This window comes from Vidua macroura, chromosome Z, assembly GCF_024509145.1.
Source record: "Vidua macroura isolate BioBank_ID:100142 chromosome Z, ASM2450914v1, whole genome shotgun sequence".
In the NCBI taxonomy this organism is placed as follows: domain Eukaryota; kingdom Metazoa; phylum Chordata; class Aves; order Passeriformes; family Viduidae; genus Vidua; species Vidua macroura.
Window position 1 is genome coordinate 1,767,199 of NC_071611.1, and position 18,189 is coordinate 1,785,387.

The 18,189-nt window shown below is 52.1% G+C and overlaps 1 protein-coding gene across 4 annotated transcripts in view; it reads left to right on the forward strand.

Annotated features, from left to right (window-relative positions):
• The first annotated feature begins 1,395 nt into the window (after nt 1–1,395).
• ZBTB7C (zinc finger and BTB domain containing 7C) overlaps nt 1,396–18,189 on the forward strand; it is a 149,018-nt gene continuing 132,224 nt past the window's right edge. The window contains exons 1-3 of one of the 4 annotated variants that reach the window (XR_008441252.1): nt 1,396–1,528; nt 2,383–2,453; nt 4,761–5,063. The gene's annotated coding sequence lies outside the window, so the exon portion shown is untranslated. Of the gene's footprint in view, nt 1,529–1,813; nt 1,860–2,256; nt 2,276–2,382; nt 2,454–4,760; nt 5,064–18,189 lie in introns of those variants that run through there. The other 3 variants (XM_054003218.1, XM_054003220.1, XM_054003221.1) reach the window with 3 other exon arrangements.

The following is an 18,189-nucleotide window of genomic DNA, read 5'->3' on the forward strand; positions in this document are numbered from 1 at the left end:
ACCAAGATCATTAGACTTATAAAGATATAAAGGGGGCTGCTTGATATCCAAATTTCATGGATTTCCTGGATTTAGGTGCGTTCTTTGTCTATTTTCCCTGCAAATCATATTTTTTTGCCTCACGCAATCCTTGAAAGGCTGAGGAGTGATAAAGGATGATCTGCAGATTTTGTCAGGCTGGCTTGAGGGATGATTGTCTAACAACACACCGGGCACCTGGTGGCACCTGAAGCTTGTGATCCACATGAAAATGGAAACCAGGCATGTCAAGAAGCTTTCTTTCTCGCTGGAGAAGTTAGGCAGAGTGAGGCAATTAGGAAGGGGATGCAGAGAGGATCCAGTGCTGCTGGATCCCTGCAGGACCAGGGCAACACCATCAGCTGTGCTCCACTTCATCAAGCCCTTCCCTGCGACACGGGCCGGGGGTCTCGCAGCAGGGTGACAATGCTGGAGTGCCACTCTGCTCCATGTATTGGCTTTCCCTTTATCCCCATGCTAGGGTTTGTCCATCTGGAATCATCAAACAGCGTGGGACATGACAAGCCGGGCCATGGGAACCTCTGAGGTTTAACAAGCCCAAGAGCTGAAGCAGCACTTGAGGCGAGGTGACCCGTGGGATCAATCCAGGCTGGCGATAAAAAGCAGCTCTGGGAGAAGGACTTGAGGATGCTGGTGGTGAGGGCCTGGCACAGGCTTCCCAGAGAAATTGCGACTGCCCCATCCCTGAAGTGTCCAGGGCCAGAACGGACGAGGCTTGGAGCAAGCTGGTCCAGTGGAAGGTGCTCCTGCCCATGTCAGGAGGTGGGAGTGGACGATCTCTCGGGCCCATTCCCACCCGGGCCATTCCCCGTCTCTGCGATCCCAGCCCCGCACCCTGAGGGCAGCGGGCGGCGCTCTGACCCGGGAGGGGAGGGGGCGGAGCCTCCGCCGCGCTCCCCTCAGGCGGTCCCGCCCCCCGCGCGCTCCCATTGGCTGATCCTCCCCGCCGCGCGCTCCCATTGGCCGCGCCGCCCGCCCGTCCGCCGCGGTTTGTTTGGTCGCGTGGACCTGTCAAACCCGGCGGGGGTGGGGGGGGCGGGGGTGGGGGGACCGGAGAGGGGAGGCGGGAGGGTTGAGACAGAGAGCGAGAAGGGAGGGGCGCCCCCCCCCCCCCCCGGCGGTCCCACGTGGCAGCGCCCGGCGCCCCGACGGGGCGGGCGGGAACCCCCGCGGCCCCCCCCCCCCCCCCGCCGCCCGCGGCCCGTGTGGCCCCCCCGGCGCGGGGCCAGCGACATCCGGGCCCTTGGCTCGCCGCCGCCGCCGCCGAGCCGCCCGCAGCCGCGGGCCAGCGCCGCCGGACGGGGCGGGCGGTGCCGCGGTCCCCGGCGCGGTGCCGCGTCCGCCGCCACCCGCCGCCGCTGCCCGCTCGAGGTGCGCCGAGCTGCCCCGCCCCCCAGCCCCGTCCCGTGCGGTCCCCGTCCCGCGGCGGGGGCGATGCTCGCCCCGCTGCGCTGCCCGCGGATCCCTCCCTGCTGATTCGTTTTGGACGGTAAGTTATTTATTTATTTATTTATTTATTTATTTATTTATTTATTTATTTATTTATTTATTTTCTGTTTTGTTTGCTCTTTAAAAATAACGCTCTGTTTCCTCCCTGCCGGAATTGCCGGGCGGGAGCCGCTGCCTTCGCGGTGAACCGAGGGGGTCCCTCCATCCCCAACCCCCCCCCCCCACCCGCCCCCCCCCCTTCATCTGCCCTCCCCTCCCGTCCCTCCCTCCGTCCCTCCCGGTGCCAGGGGACCGTGCCCGGTCCTCCCGCTGGGTCCCCGAGCTGCGGCAGCATCACGCAGAGGCTGTCACCCGGCGCTCCTGGCTCCCAGGTCGGACATTCCCCCGTTCTTCTTCTCCAATTTTTATTGACTAATTGTTATTATTTTAAACACCCCCCCCCCCCCCCCCCGATTAATCGCTACTCGTAATTTTTATCATTATCCCCTGGATCGTGGCAAAACTTTCGCCCGACTTGCTGCTGCTGCCTGCGGGGGCTCGCGGTGCAGCCGGTGCGGTCCCACTCCGCGAAGCGCTCCCTGACGTTCAGGATCAACTTACAGGATCGGCTTTTCCTTGCAGTGAAGGACGGGATGCGCGGGGTGATCCCGTCCCGTCCCGTCCTACCTCATCCCATCCTTTCTCCTCTGCCCCTCGCAGGGACCTGACGGCTCGGGATCCCCTCCCGCTGCTGGGAAGCCCTCTGTGGGTTTTTAGCCCGGCTTTTACCCAGCTGCTGCCCGTGCCTGTGAGAACTGGGAGGCGGCTGTGGCTCCTGTCCAGGGTGACACCTCGGGCGAGGCGCTGTCCCCGCTGATGCTGGAGAGCCTCACGCCGTGTCACCGTGCCTCTTAGGTTTGCCTGGCGCAGGATCATCCCCCGGACAGCCCCGCATCCCGGCGGCAGCACCGAGACTCGGCGATGCGGTACGTCTGCTGCTGCGGGCAGCAGCGGCGCTTCCCGGAGCGCGGGGGTGTGGGGGGAGGCTGTCCGTGTGCCCCGGGCTGTGGGGCTCAGGGACAGGTGGGCCTGGAGGGGAGCGTCCCTGGGATGGGCACAGTCCGGGTGTGGGGAGTGTGGGGTGAGCATCCCGGGGATGGGCATGGTGTGGGGCGAGCATCTCTGGGATATGCTAAACCCAGATTCGGGGAGTGTGGGGTGATCATTTCTGGGATACGCTCAGTGCGGGGTGTTCATCCTTGGGATGTGCCCGGTGTGGGGCGGCCGTCCGTGGGATATGCTCAGTCCCGGTGTGGGGAGTGTGATAATTTCTGGGATGTGCTCAGCGTGGGGTGATGATCCCTGGGATATGCTCAGTGTGGGGTGATGATCCCTGGGATGTGCTCAGGGTGGGGTGGGGAGTGTGGGGTGATGATCCCTGGGATGTGCTCAGCGTGGGGTGAGTGTGGGGTGATGGTCCCTGGGCTGTCCCTGGTGTGCTGCGAGCGTCCCTGGGATGTGCTCAGTCCCGTCAGGCGTGGAGCGAGCATCCCAGCTGGCGTGGGTGCTTTTCCAGCTCCCTTGCCGTGGCGGCAGCCGTGTGGCATCCACAGATGTCCCCGCTGTCCCCTGGCTGCACGCGGTTGTGCAGCGGGAGAGGGAGCTCACACCCAGCGGGCTGAACGGGAGGGGGACAGGGTCCCTGCACGGGGTCCTGGGAGCCCCCCTGCCTGCTGAGGGAGGGGAACCCCCTTCCTCCGAGCCCCCCTTTCCGCCAGCCCTCGCCGCAGCTCCGGCGCTGAATTTCCTCCGAGCCCTCCTGCCCATATTGTGCTATTGATTGCTGAGCTGAACTTCCTCCCGAAATCATTAAAGCTTAAAAAATTGATGGCACAATAGAGCCCTTTATTAGCCACATAACTTTTCTTGCTTTCTTCCTTTCTTCTTAGGGCTGAGGTTTTTTTTTTTTTTTTTTAATCAACACAAAAGGGCAGAGCCTGAGCTCAGATTTGTGTCCTGTGTCCCTGTGAGAGCTGGGCAGCGTGCCCTCCTCCACCCCAGCTACCCATCAGCACGGCCGTGCCAGGCTATTTATTAGGAAAAATGGCAAAGATGGAATCGATGCGTGCAGGTCTTTTTTTCTTTTCTCCTTTAATCCCAGCCTCCTCTCTTTGCAGCCTACAGATAGGTCTATTTATTTGTGCTCTTGTAAATGAAAATATTTGAATGGGGACTGTAATATTTTATTCCCTGTCATGTCTATCCTTCGGTCTAATGACGGCTGAGTTCTTGCTTGGTATTAACTTACCATTTTAGTAACAGTTGAGTTTTCCTGAAGGAAATCCCTCTGGGCTGGCCATTACTGTGTCATTGTATAACACAGCAGAAAGATGGATTACCTGGATGGATCTCCTCCAGCGTGACTTCACCAAGTGACAGGCTTCAGCTAATTTATCCCCGCTCCCGTTGCAATTGTTGGGATGGGGTTTATAGCTTCTAGGAAATATTTGCAGAGTCTCCGGGCGTACAATTGTAAATACAGGCACTGATTTGCCAGGTGGGACTGCTGGCAGCATCCTGCTTCACTGTGAAGCCTCAGCTCCTGGAGTCAAGTTAACCCCTATGAGTTCTCCTTTTGTGGGGAAATACAAAGTTTTTACTTTTTCTGGTTATTCAGAGAGGTTTTAAGATGTGCTTGGGTGCATCTGAGTAGAGGCAAGAGAAAAAGGCAGGAAAAAAAAGTACATTTCTATGTGTAAGCGTGTTCAGGTGTAAAATAAATCTCACGATTTCGAAGCCAATATAGCATTTTGTTGAAGGATCCCTCAGCAGTCCTGTGCTGGAGCGGGGATTGAAAGTCATGTAGAGGGGACACTGCCTGGCTGCGTGGCCTTGGGCCAGTCATTTATCTTCTCTGCTGCAGTGTCAGTATCTCAGGAGCATGGCTGCCTGTGCTGGCCCATTTTCTGCTAGCCCTGTCTCAGTGCTGCACACTGTCCCTCTCCTCCTCACCACAGCTTTCATGAGGCACCCTGTTACTTTTAATGCACTGCATCAGGCTGGAGACCCCTGAATGCGAAGTAAACCCCCCCAAAATGCTTCCCTGCTAGGACAGGAGCAATGGGTGTATCCCTCTGTGCTGCCTGCTTGCCAGAAAGAAATCAGATTTGTTCTGGGTAATGCCATCCACTCTGTGTGCCCCTAGTTTGTCATCCCTGCAGTATACGGCATGCTGCTGCCGAAAATGATGGAGCTGTCGAACAAGAATAGCTCAGAGGGGTTTGTATTTGCAGATGACACCGAGCTGAGTGTGGTTGACGTGCCTGAGTGATGGAATGCCATCCAGAGGGACCTGGACAAGCTTGAGAAGTGGGCCCAAGGGAGCTTCATGAGCAGGGCCATCTTCAACTACACCTGGTTACTCCAAGGCCCATCTATCCTGTCCTTGAACACTTCCAGGGATCCAGGGGCAGCCACAGCTGCTCTGGGCAACCTCCCCACCCTCCCAGCCAGCAATTCCCAGTTCCCAATCTCCCACCTGTGCCTGCCCTCTGGCAGTGGAAGCCATTGCCTGTGTGCTGTCCCTGCATGCCTTGTCCCCAGCCCCTGTGCAGCTCTCCTGGAGCCCCTTGAGGCCCTGGCAGGGGCTCTGAGCTCTCCCTGGAGCCTTCTCTTGTGCAGCTGAACAGCCCCAGCTGTGCCAGGCTGGCTCCAGAGCAGAGGGGCTCCAGCCCTGGCAGCAGCTCCGGGGCCTCCTATGGACTGGCTCCAGCAGCTCTACATCCTTCATATGCTGAGGATTCCCAAGCTTGACTCCAGGAGGGGTCTCACCAGAGAGGGGAAGATGCAATTAAAATTTGCAAAAATGAAAAAAAAATTGAAAAAAAAATTGAAAAAAAAATTGAAAAGGTCTGAGAGTTCCTAGAATGGGGCTTTGCAGTTATCAAAATCAGGTGCCTGAAGACAAATTTTGGATCTAAGTCTGTGTGAAACCCTTCCCCTTCCTGGCTTGCCCAGGGCATCCCTGTAGTCCCAGCCTCGGTCCCATTGCAGTGGCACATTCTCCTCAGCAGTGAGGACTTTCTGTTCTCCTCTCTTCTCTTCTCTTGCCATGCTCCAGAAGCTTATACAATTTTTTTGGCGCTTTTCCCTGAAGTCATTATTCTGGGTAACATGGCTTGTTTGTTTATGCTTTTTGGTTTTAATCATACTTCTTTTTTTTTTTTTATATAATTTATTTATTGTGTCTGAAAAGCTTCAGGGCTTCCTTTCTACTCCCCCACTCCCAGATGGTTGCCTATTAAAAAAACCAAGGAAATATTAGAATAAAAAAGGAAATAGTTTGGTTCTGTTATGAATGAAGTTTGGCTTTTCCAGAGCGGGTATGGGAGAGAAAAAGAAGGGCAGAGAAGGAAGTATTGGGTGTGTTTGGAGGGAAAAGTGTGTCCTGCCCTGTATTTTCAGCTCAGCTGAGTCTGTGCCACTCATTTTACAGCACTCCTATGAAAAGGGATCCGGGTCTTGCTCTGCCTTTTATCTCACCACAACCAGCTCAAAGAAACAACAGTCACTCTTCTCATTAATCTGTTTCATTTATTTACTGAGACATTAGTTTCTCCATTACTGTCACTGCAAGATGCCTTGCTTATTTACGTAACCTGGTTGGTTGAAAAGTCTTTGCGTGGGTTTTTTTTGGAGGAACAAGGAGCAGGCGGGTGGGGCATGGTGGTCCTTGCCAGGCTGCTGCCTCCTTCTCCAGCAGCTCTCCAGCACCAAAGGGTGATGCTCCAAGAGCAGGGCTCAGAAGAAAGAGCTGAAAGGGCGGGGTGGCACTGCCTGTCCAGGTGGCAAGGGCAGCCAGGAGCCACCTCTGCTGCTGTTGCAGTCTGTGGTACAATTCCTAGGGAGCAGCACTGGGATGTTGGCAGACGTTCATGCCTTGGAGGTCCTGCCCACCCTGGTGACACTTTCTCAGGTGTGGCAGCAGCTTGGTGGATGTCCACATGCAGGTGCTTCATGGGATGAACATCTGGCACGGACACAGGAGGTGGCACAGTGGCTGGCATGAGCTAGCCTACATCCCCAGGGGTGCTGGTGGACCACGTCAGCCTGCTTCTGGACATTGTGCTGGCTTCATCAGGGCCACACCTTGCCAGGCCAGAGCTGGGGTATTGCAAATGCAGCTGCTGCACTGCTCCCCAGCAGCAGGGCTTGCACGCTGCCTCGGGGTGCTTTTGGAGCAAAGGAGAGCTGTGGGCTGATAGCATCTCATCCTGCTGGTCCATACAAACCAGCACTGGGGCATGTGTTTATTGCTCCTGTAGGAAGGCAGGTCTCCAGCGCAGCTGGGGAGGCTGTCACAGCTAGGACAAGCCACAGGGACAAGATGAGATGGCCTCGAGTTCCATCAGGGCAGTTTAGATTCCATATTAGTGAAAATTTCTCCATGGAAAGTATTGGCAAATGTTGACATGGTCTGCCCAGGGCAGTGGTGGAGTCCCCATCCCTGGAGGGATTTACAAGCCATGTGGATGTGGCACCTGGAGACAATGGGTTAGAGGGCGTGCCAGTGCTGGGGAAACAGAAGGACTCAATTTTAGAGAGCTTTTCCAGTCTTAAAAAAGGAATTCTGTGGTTCTTTGATCTGGGACTGGCTTTGCAGAGGCCTGAGCTGCTGGCTTGTAGTTCCTCGTGGTCTAGGTGTTTTGGTGGCACACACCTCCATTTGAAAGAGGACATGGTGGCCCCGTGTTATGCCACAGATGGGGCCTATATGCCTCTTCTGGTTGAACACTTAGACAGGTGCTCTGTGCCTCAGAGTTCCGTTTGCTTTGCTGGGGTTTCCCTTGGGATATGAGGACATTCTCTGCCTTTACAACCACCAACACCAGGCAGGATGCTTCCTGTTCTCCTGTCTGATCTGTAGAGCTGCTGTTGTCTCTTGCTGCTGCTGTCAGGCTGCATATTGATGGTACAGCCTCAGTCATGGTTGGCACCTGAATGAATTACAGCAATACAAATAAATAAGAGAAGAAATAGTATTTGCGAGAGCAATGGGTTGAAGAGCTAACATTTATGCAGCGCCATTCATCAGAAATGACACACAAATGCTCTGTAAACTCTCACATGCACATAAAATGCTGCACTCAGGCTTCAGGGTAGTGTCAGCTGTTTAATAACAAAGCTGCACCATGGTTCAGGACCCTAAATGCAAAATTCTTCTGCTTGTAGCTGCAGGGAAATTTTGGGTCCACAGATAGCGTGAACCCTATCAGAAACTATTGGATACCCTGATGGACATAATGTGGACATTTTATTTATGTCTTTCAGTGGGCAAAATCAGCAGCTCTGTGGTTTGTCTGAAAGCTGTTGCCTTTGCCAGCCAAGAGAAATGGTCTCCTTTGGGTTCTGGGGTGCATGATGCTCTAGAAGTTTTTAGAATGGTTTGGGCTGGAAGGGACCTTAAAGGTCATCCAATCCCATCTCCTGCCATGGGCAAGGACACCTTCCACTGTCCCAGGCTGCTCCAAGCCCTGTCCCCCCTGGCCTTGGACACTTTCAGGGATCCAGGGGCAGCCACAGCTGCTCTGGGCACCCTGTGCCAGGGCCTGCCCACCCTCCCAGCCAGCAATTCCCAGTTCCCAATCTCCCATCTGTGCCTGCCCTCTGGCACTGGAAGCCATTGCCTGTGTGCTGTCCCTGCATGCCTTGTCCCCAGTCCCTGTGCAGCTCTCCTGGAGCCTCTTGAGGCCCTGGCAGGGGCTCTGAGCTCTCCCTGGAGCCTTCTCTTGTGCAGCTGAACAGCCCCAGCTGTGCCAGGCTGGCTCCAGAGCAGAGGGGCTCCAGCCCTGGCAGCAGCTCCGGGGCCTCCTCTGGGCTGGCTCCAGCAGCTCCACGTCCTTCCTATGTTGGGGACCCCAGTGCTGGGGACAGCTCTGCAGGTGGGGAATTACCTGAGCAGAGTAGAAAGGGTAGAATTTTCCCCCTTGACCTGCCAGTCAAGACCTAAGTAGCCTTATGAGTTACTGATTTTGAGAAAAAAACTGAAGAAAACTGCAAAGTGAAGCCTTTCAACCTGCTGTTGCTGCTTTTTGCAGACCTTCTCTCTAGTGGGCACAATATCTACCAGTCTGCAAGGTGGCCTTTGTGCTGTGGGACCTCTTGGACTCTGTTCCTGGTGGCAGGAGCCTTTCCAGTGCTGTGGGAGCCCTCTCAGTGCATTGTGTTTAAGAGCACACATCAGAGGAGGAGGTTGGGAGGAAGGAGAAAAGTTTACTTCTTACCACACCCCCACTTTTTTTTTTCCCATTTTAATAAAGAAATCCTATTTTTACATATTTATCTGCTCCAGCCTTCTCCTTTCTCCAGGCTTTGTCTAGTGTGAGACCTGAAAATTTGCATGCTTGATCAACTCTGATGTCAGTAACCAAATCAGCATTAGCAAATGTAGGGACCTCAAGCTAACTGGCAAGAGATGAACTCCATGACTGCCACGGAGATGAGCCCTTCTGTAGAGCCTGTTGTGCCTTGGCACAGGGGCACGAGTCAGAAGCCACTGGCAAGTTTGAAATATGGATCCCTTTGGGGCCTTTGTTTTTAGGTTGCCTTGCTCTGTGGTGAGCCTGTGATCAAAGGGAAGCCGAGAAAAGGGTGGGCAGGAGCATGGTGACCTCCGCCAGCTCAGCAGGCTGAAGTCCAGAAGATGTGAGAGAACATACTCGGGGTATTCACTGTCGCTTCTGAGCATCTTGGTTATGAATTGAACAGGGGAGAAGAGAAGCGTGATTGCTGGTAGTCAGTGGGGCTTCTCAGCAGGGATTTGTGGCCAGTGCTGTTACTGGTCAGCCTGGCCTTTGTGAACTGTCCTCTTCTTTGGATGTTTCCACTTTGGAGTTTCTTTCTGGAGCTGGAATTCCATGCTAAGGACCTTGATCTCCTCTCCAACCAAAAGGCACCAGGTACTGTGATCATTTGGGCTGTCCTGTGCAGGGCCTGGACTGGGGCTTTGATGGTCCTTGTCTGTCAGGTCAGGGTTTTTATTCTGTTCTTCTATGATTGGTGCAGAGCTGGTGCTGGCTGGTGCCCTGGATTATTTAAGTTAATATCTGATATGCAGTTGTTTGTTTTCCCCACAAGAAGATAAACACTTCTTGGTCAGCCTGATCAGAAGCACAGAGTTGCCATGCGAATTGTAAGCAGGACACAGGCAGCAGGGTTTCCTTCAACTGTTTCAAACTTTATTAGGCTGTAAAATGAGTCCTTGCATAACATGTAATTAATACTGCAGTGCGCTAATTTCCCGTGTTCAGGTTTTAAGGTTAAAGTGACCCAGGATAGACAGGCTTCACTAAACAAACACGGACATGTAAATTAATGGTATCAGGTTAGAAATGACCCATTTTAGGATTCCTCTTCAAAATATGAAAAAGAGTCTTAACTTAAATTTTTGTGATGCTGATGCAACTTGAGTATCTCATGTAAGTAGATTTGTCTCTACATGTATGTACGGACTCCTGTAGCACAGTCTGTGTTATGTTTTGATCCCTTTTTTAATGTCTTCTATAGAATGGTTTGGGTTGGCAGGATTCTCAAAGCTCATCCAGGACACCTTCCACTATCCCAGGTTGCTCCAAGCCCTGTCCAGCCTGGTCTTGGAAATTTCCAGGAATAGGGCAGCCACAGCTTCTCTGGGAAACCTATGCCAGGGCCTCTCCACCCTCACAGGGAAGGATTTCTTTGTAACATCTAATCTAAATTTAAAACTCTGACTTTAAAACTTATCACTACGTGCCCATGTGAAAAGTCCCTTTCCATCTTTTTTGTAAGCTCCCTTTAAATATTGAAAGGAACATATCTGTGGGTCTTCAGGAGGAACAGAGAAGCAGATCATTTTACCTCATCTAAAATAGTCTAAAAATGGGGTGCTATGTGTAGCAGAGCTGAAAGTAGTGATTTTTTTTTTTTTTTTGGGTCACCTCGATTGGGAGCCCGGTATGCTTGAAAACTATAAAATAAAAAGTTCTCCAAATTTTCCACAAGTGCAATTCCCCCGTGTTATTTTCACATGTTGCAACAATTTGTACTTTAAAGGCACCATTTTAGTAAAGCTTAATATTGCCTCTCCTGCGTTTTAGACTTGCATAGTTGTGCAAGAGATAATTGCCTGTTTGGGAGACAAAAAAGCTAATTTTGCCTCAGGCCCTGTACTTTTTCATAACAAAGTTGGTCCTTGTTGGGAAGCAGCTTGCAAGTGGTGAGAGTCTGGATGAGTCTGGAGGGGCACAAATGGGTGGATGAAGTGCAGGTGTGGTTTAAATAAAAAAAAAAACCCAACCCACAAACCATTTTTTTCTGCCACACTGAATACTGCTGAACACCTTTTCCCCTCACCTTCTGCCTCATCTGATGCTGCCCCATGAGCTCGTGGGGATGGGGACATCCTTGGGGGTTTTGGCAGCCACCCTGGTGGGTTCGGCGTGGGCTGTGCACCCTTGGTGTATTTGCAGTTGTGTGTTTCCATCTCTTTTGCTCTGACGCTATTTTTATTGGTATCAGGGGGTGTTTTTAAGTGGTTTCCAATATGCAGACGTTCAGACAGTGTGCCCTGAGGCTGGTGGCTCCTTTCAGTGCTTCCCCAGGGCTCCCCACACTGCACTGGCCCCAGGGCTGGTGGTGCCAGGGGGGTGGCTGGGCTGACTAAGAAATGTCTGGTGACTCATGTCCTGGGGACACCCAGGTGACTGAGATGACCCAGAGGGGTAAATCTTCCTCCCTATTGCCATCCTTCATGCTGAGGGTTGTCCTCTCCTGCTCCCCCATCTCCGGTGTCTCCATCACTCTGATCTTGTGCTGTGGGTCTTCCTCTGAGTCCATCGCCGGGATGATCCTTTCCCCACCTTCCCATGGGCTCTCTTCCTCCCTCCCCAGAGGCAGAGCTCACTGTCCATCCCCATCCAGGTCAGGTCCTTCATCAGCTGAGCAAGGGGAGGCTCTGCTGCAGGCATGGCAGGTTGGCTGGCCAGCCACAGCTATAGGTTATCAATAGTAATTAATTAAGAATGTAACAAGGTCGTGTATCTGCATGGAGCAGCTTTTCTCTGTGGATGAGGGACGGGTGCTGATGAGGAGATTGTGATAGGTGGCTGCTGCATGGTTGGGCTTGGGAAGGGGCTGTGCTGGTGCTGCCACTGTTTTCCATGGTCAGGTTTTTCTCTTCCTCGGAGCTGGAGGTGCTCGAGATGAGTCTTCATGGAGGGTAAAGAGAATCTTCCTCAGCCCAGACTGAGCACTGCAGAACCCCATGGGTGAGGTTTGCAGCCCTTCTTGTTCAAGATTGAATCCATGTAGCAGTGGCAGATCTTCAGTCTTTTCTTAGGGTGTTCCTCAGCAAGGTGACCTCGTGCTGGCTGGTGTGATGTCAGCTGAGACACCTGCACCATTTCTGACCCTCTTCTGGCTCTAGTTTTTGTTTGCAAAAGGGCTGTTGCTCACTGGGGCTCACTCAGACCTGACACTGAAATCCAGGAGCCATGTGCTTTCTCCCTGTCCATCCTTCTCTTTGCTGGTGGCAGTGATGGGATTGCACATAAACCCTACAAGAATGAATTTAATGGGGAAAAGCCAGACTATTTCCATCAACCACCTCACTGTCCAGCTTTGCAAGGCCCACTGTCCTCCACCTGATATTAAACTAATTATGGGGGTGAAGGGCTGGTTTGTTTTTTATTGTTTTGACTTTAAAGCTTGGAAATTGTTAGTTGAAAGAGGAATAAAAGGGGAAGCACTGAGTTTTTACTTAAAGAGGAAGAAACTCTGGCATGCAGAAGAAGAGAAATATGACCTGGATATGCCTGCTGCAATAGCTAATTTTGGGGTCTTTTTGTTGTTTACAGCTTCTAGCACTGAGGGCCCCAGCCAGCTGTGGTATGGACAGAAAATTTTATAGCTCATGTAGTCAAAATACGTCCTGGTGTCTCTAAGAATGAGAGCTGGGCTGAAGGGCTGCTGTGATGATTTGTACCAGCTGAAGGTGGAGGTAACCTCATGGACAGGGACTCCTTCCACTGTCCCAGGGTGCTCCAAGCCCCATCCAGCCTGGCGTGGGACATTTCCAGGGATCCAGGGGCAGCCACAGCTGCTCTGGGCACCCTGTGCCAGGGCCTGCCCACCCTCACAGGGAGGAATTTCTTCCTAGTATTGACCTTTTGATGTGCTCATGCGATGCAGGAGGATAATTTGTGTCTGTGGACAGTTGTATAGTTTGGGTTCCTCTGGGGTTTTTGTTTTTAATGAGATGCACCATCAGTATGGGTGTGTACAATAAGATTTTTGTCCCTTTCGAGGTGGGCTTCTTAGTTTTTCTGAAAATGGATTTGTGCCTTGCTTGTTTTCATTATGCTTGAAGTGAAGAGTGAGAGGTGGCCCAGATACAGAGAGAGTTTTGGCTGAGTAATAAAGTGTCAGTTGTGATCCTTTTACAAGGGGAGACACAATAGGTGAGTTATCGAAACACTGGGAAAAGGAGAAGAGATTGGAAAAAAACATGTGATATGGTGGGGTGAAGCTTCAGAAGTTGTTTGGGCATTTGGGAGACAATTCATGGGCTGCAGGTGAAGGATCTGACCTGGGACAAGCCTCAGTTTTGTGGAACGAGGAGACAAGCCCTTGGGGACAGGATTTTCCCAGTGATGGATGCTGGGGAAATCCCACAGCTCTTGTGAAGGAGGGACCACTGATATGGGAGCAGGAGAGGTGAGAGTGGAGGGGCTGGAAAGCACCCAAGTTTTGAGCTTAATCTTGGAAAAACGAGGCAAAAACGTTTTTAAGTCTTTATTTTTCCAGAGGGTGCAGCCAGAGCCACAGCCCTTTGGGAAACAGGGTTTGGGGAGGCCACCAGCGTGGGCACCTTGGCTGGTGTGTGCTGGGTGTCACCTTGCACACAGGCAGGGCTGGGGGACACTGCCTGTCCCCCCCTGCCCATGGCATTTCCCTGGCAGCTCCGGTGGGATCAGCGGAGCGGGGTGTTCCTGCACCTGGGCTCTGCTGCCCAGCCAGACCCAGCAATGGGTGGCCTTGTGGCCATGATTCCTAATTAAAAAGCAGGGAGAAACCCGAGGAGCATGAAAGTATAAGCCCGATGCTAAAGCAGACCAGATGCTGCTCAGATCACGATGCCCCACGGTCCACTGGAGCAAGGATGGGGAGGCCTGTCACCTGTAGCCTGCTTGGGGGTGGCAGGGGGGCGAGGGGAGGGAGAGCACAAGGCAGAATAATCCCTTTTTGGTTTTTCTTTTTCCTCTGGAGTGTTTTGGTCTCGCCCCTGGACAAAAGCAGGATAGTGTGGTGTGTCATTTCCTCCCCCGACAGCCATTCAGCCTGGCACCATGTGGGCTCTGCCACCCCCTCCCCTGCCCCGGGCACAGATTGCTCCTTGTTCCAGTTGTCTGTACCACCCAGGGCTTCCTTTCCAAGTTTTCTCACACCCTTTTATAGCTGTGCAGAAGAAAGCTTTAAAGCCACACAAAGGAGGAACCAAGCAGGCAGGAGGGATATCTTTAAAAACCAGACGTGTTTCTCCGCAGAGCCATGGTGGTGGAGAAAAGCTGGGTGAGCTCTGGCGATGCCCAGCACGAAGAACAGGTTCAGCCCTTGTCTCACAGCCAGGGGGGCAGCTGGCCACGTGTGCTCTGTATCCCTGACTCTTCAAATGTGAAGTCAGCTCTTCACACCCCAGGTTTTTTTTTTTGTTTTCAGGTCCCAGTGAAGGTGCAGTGACAGGCTGGGAGGACCAGGTCCTGAGCAGGGTGAATCTGAGCTGGGGAGCACTGGATGCCCTTGCTGAAGACCTGGTTGGGTGCAGTGGCCCTGATGCTCTTGGTGAAAGCATCAGCTACAGCTGTGTCTTGTACGTTTTGGGGATGAGGGAGAAGACCAGCTTCCCTGTTCCTCATGCACGGAAAGAGCATGAGGCTGTTCTGCTTTCTGTTTCTCATGTTTCTCTTGATCAGCAGCTCACTTCACCGAGGACCTGCCCCAGAGGCAGGACCTTTCACCCTGACCAGTTTGCTTAGGTGGCAGTCAAACAAATGACCTGAAGGCAAGCAGCAATTCATTACAGCCCTCATTTAGCATGCAATAAAATGTGCCGTATACCTTGTCTTCTGATCAATAAGTTGTATATTATACACGAGTCAATGTGTTTACATCACAAGGAGGCTTCTCGCTGCCTCCTTTCTGCTGGGCTCTCTTGGCCTGGGATGATGGATCGACGCTGGGATGATGGGGAGGGATATTGTTAAACAGTAATTGGTTACTGAATTATTTAGCTGCACAATCCCTGTAGCAGCAACACCGCCATTCAGCGCTTAACTTGCAACTGTCTCAGCTGAGGAACAAATACAAGGCCCTGCAAGTGCAATGGAGCCGAGGCAGAATAATTCTGTAAGACTGTGCTTTAAAGAAGAGGTTTTCAGTTATTTTGACAATGGTAGTCCTATGCAGTGGGAAGTGTATGCTAATTGCTTACAGGCTGCAGCCTTTTCGTTTGTAAGCTGGATTCTGCTGCTTTGATAAGGAAAAAGTGATGTTGATCCATTGCAGTTCCCCAAATTAAAGGTGAGCATTTCCGTGTGCCCTCTGACTCCAGTGGTGTTAGCTGGAGGTGCAGCTGATGTTGTATCTCTTGGGTTCCTGTCCTGGGTCGCTGCAAGAAATGGGCTGATTCACAAAACAGCCTGATTTGGCGGGCAGAAAACCCAACCCAAATCAAATGCTGTTCTTCTCAAAACCTTATTGCAGGGCTGTGCATCTGGTTGAACACCACCAGCCCATTCCACGCCTGGTTCCAGGTCAGTAGTGATGCTTTCCTTGCACTAACCTGCATCAGAGCCTTACCACACATGGTTTCCTCCTGAATTTTCAGGTTGGCAATTGCTGGAAGTCCTCTACCTCTGAGATGCAGTGAGAAAATCTTCCAGCAGATTCTGCTCCAGCACAAATCCTGCTCTTGGTTTGTGTTTCCCTGCATATTGCAGGCAGCGGAGCCAGGAAGGAGGCACTGCACACTGACACCTCTTTGTACCAAGTCCCCTGTGAGTGCAGCCCTTCACTTGAAGCTGTTCCAGTTCCTCCCCTGCCAGGCAGTTCCTTTTGTCCCTTTGGTGTCTGTGTGTGTAGGAGTGGGTAAGAACGATCTGGTGAGTCTTCAGGATTTGGTTGGAACTGGCCTGAGATCTGGTGGCTTAAACTTATTTCTTCCTTGTAGGTGCTGCACATGTTCTCAATGTGGATGGCAAGACCCTGACTTGATGCTCTTTTTTAATTAAAGCCCAAAGCTTTTATTTTGCTCCTGTGGGTGGATGACAACCTGGGAGGGGTGGGGGGGAAGGAGGTTCAAGCTGTTTGCAGGGGGTTGTTCTCAAGCTGGTTGTCCCAGCAGCACCTGGTGTTTGCCCTGGGATGGGCCTCACTGCTTTGTTTGCCATGGGATGGCCCTCACTGCTTTTTGTTTGAATTAATTTAGCACTGAGGAATAGGAGGCTCCCGTGATTTAGGAGTGAGGAATGTCATCCACAGCACACTCCAGAGCAGAAGAGGGTCTCCCTGAACATCACCAGAGACCTGCAGCTAAAACTTTTCCATCCATCACGTAGGCAAGGCCACTGTTGACTTTTCCAAGCACAATTTGGTTATTGCTGTTCATTTTACTAACTTGCTCCAGTGCCTGGCATATCCAGCACTGGGGCAGGGCTCTGCTTTGCTGCACAGGGCATAAATATTCTGCTCAAAAATCCCAAATGCCCTTGTCCAGTCCCACAGCAGGAGGCTTGATGCTCGCCAGCCCAGCTTTGTTTTTCCTCCCCTTCTTGCAATTCTTGTAGCGCCGCGTAACCAAGAGCAGGATCCAGCCCTGTGATTCAGACCTTCCCAAAGACACATCTCGGGGAAGATTAATCTCCCTAATGGAAGCTGGGCTAGCGACAGCTTCGACTTTCAAACCCTGGTCCCAAATAAACCAGGGAGATTCGGGAAGCTTGTAACTTTCTGAGCAAGTGATGTATAAAGCTAAATAGTTACAATTAACTTCAAAGCATGAAATGGTCCAAGCAAAGACAGTTCAAGCCAAAAAAAAAAAAAAAAAAAAAACCAACCAGGAAATATTCCTTCCTAGATTTGTGTTAAAGATGAGTTGACTTTTGTGTCAAATAAGCTGTGCCTTTAATATAAAGAAGATTTTTAAAAAATTCTGAATTGTAATGGGTAACTGATAATGAAGTTCTCTCTTTCCTTGGAGTAGTGTGGTTCTGTCACTGGAGGGAGCTGCCTGAAGCTGGTATGTTAGGAAACAGGGTTATTTTTGTGTAAATCAGTGTGAGGTCACTTAATTAAACACAGCCAGGGCCTTGTGGGTCTCTGAGGACCGCACTGGAGTGGTGGCCAAAGCAGAGGGGGTGGCAGGGCTGGTGCAGAGGATGGGGACAGAGCCTTTGGCACAATCCCTCTAGACCTGTACGTGATCTGCCTTGTAGCTGGTGGAATCGAGCATGGATGGATGGATGGAGAGCATGGGAAGACCACAGGGAGCTTTAAACTTTGCCCACCTCCCCGTGTGGGTTTTTTTTGGGGTGCTGCCTGGACCCTGTGCGTGCACCCCCAGCCTGAAAGATCTGGCTGGTGCTTCCCAGGCACCCTCCAGCAGCCCTGGCTGTGCAGCCCCACTGTCTCCTTCCTGCACGGAAATGCCGGGTGAGTTTCTTCCGAAACAAACTCCACGTTGGCAAGGCAGCCCCGTCTCTGTTTCATGCATCCTTGCCTTCACTGTGGGGCTGGAGCTTGCATCCCAGGAAAATAATACATGTCCAGGAGGCCAAGACAAACACTGTCTGCCTGCTTTTTTTACGACCTCCTGTTGCTCCTCCCAGCCGTCACCACTATTCCCTTAATAAGGGACTTTTTGATCTCCAGAGGGAACTTCCTCACTTCTCAGGGTTAAAACCAAGGTGGTTGGCAAAGGGAAGCCCTGGAGAAACAGGGGACTCCTGCTCCCTGCAGCCCTTTGCATGGCAGTGTTTTGATTTAGAACCTCATTCTGGTTCAGAACTGGGGATGATCAGGTTTTTAACTGCCAGAGGGCAGAGTTAAGATGGAATATTGGGAAGAAATTAGTCTTTGGGTGGTGAGGCTCTGGCACAGGTTTCCCATAGCAGCTGTGGTTCCCCTTGGATCCCTGGAAGTGCCCGAGGCCAGGAGGGGCTTGGAGCAACCTGGACTAGTGGAAGGTGTCCCTGCTGATGGTTGAAGTGGTGTGTAAGGTCCCTTCCAACCCAAACCAAGCTGTGGTCCTGTGGAAAGGACTGTTAGGTTTTAGTGGAAATGCAGACAGTACATTTTGATGAGAGGTGAGATCCTCTAGCTGCCAGCCATCTCCCCCAGGACTATGCCAGCAGCAAGTCTCATGCTGGTGACTTCAAGCACAGACGGTGGCCCCAAAACCCCCAGGGCCCTGTGAAAACCGTACCAGGAACATTGGGTAAATGCAAATGATTCAGCCCAAATCTCGGGACTGCAGCATCAACATTCTACTTGAAGCCCCAGCTTCTGGTATCAGATGATGGAGTGGGCTGTCTACTGTGGTCACTGGACTGAAGGGGAGAGCAGGATGAACTTCTGTCTTTGTGGTTTGGAGTAGAAGCTCAGAATCTTGTCTGCCATTCAGACTTAGAG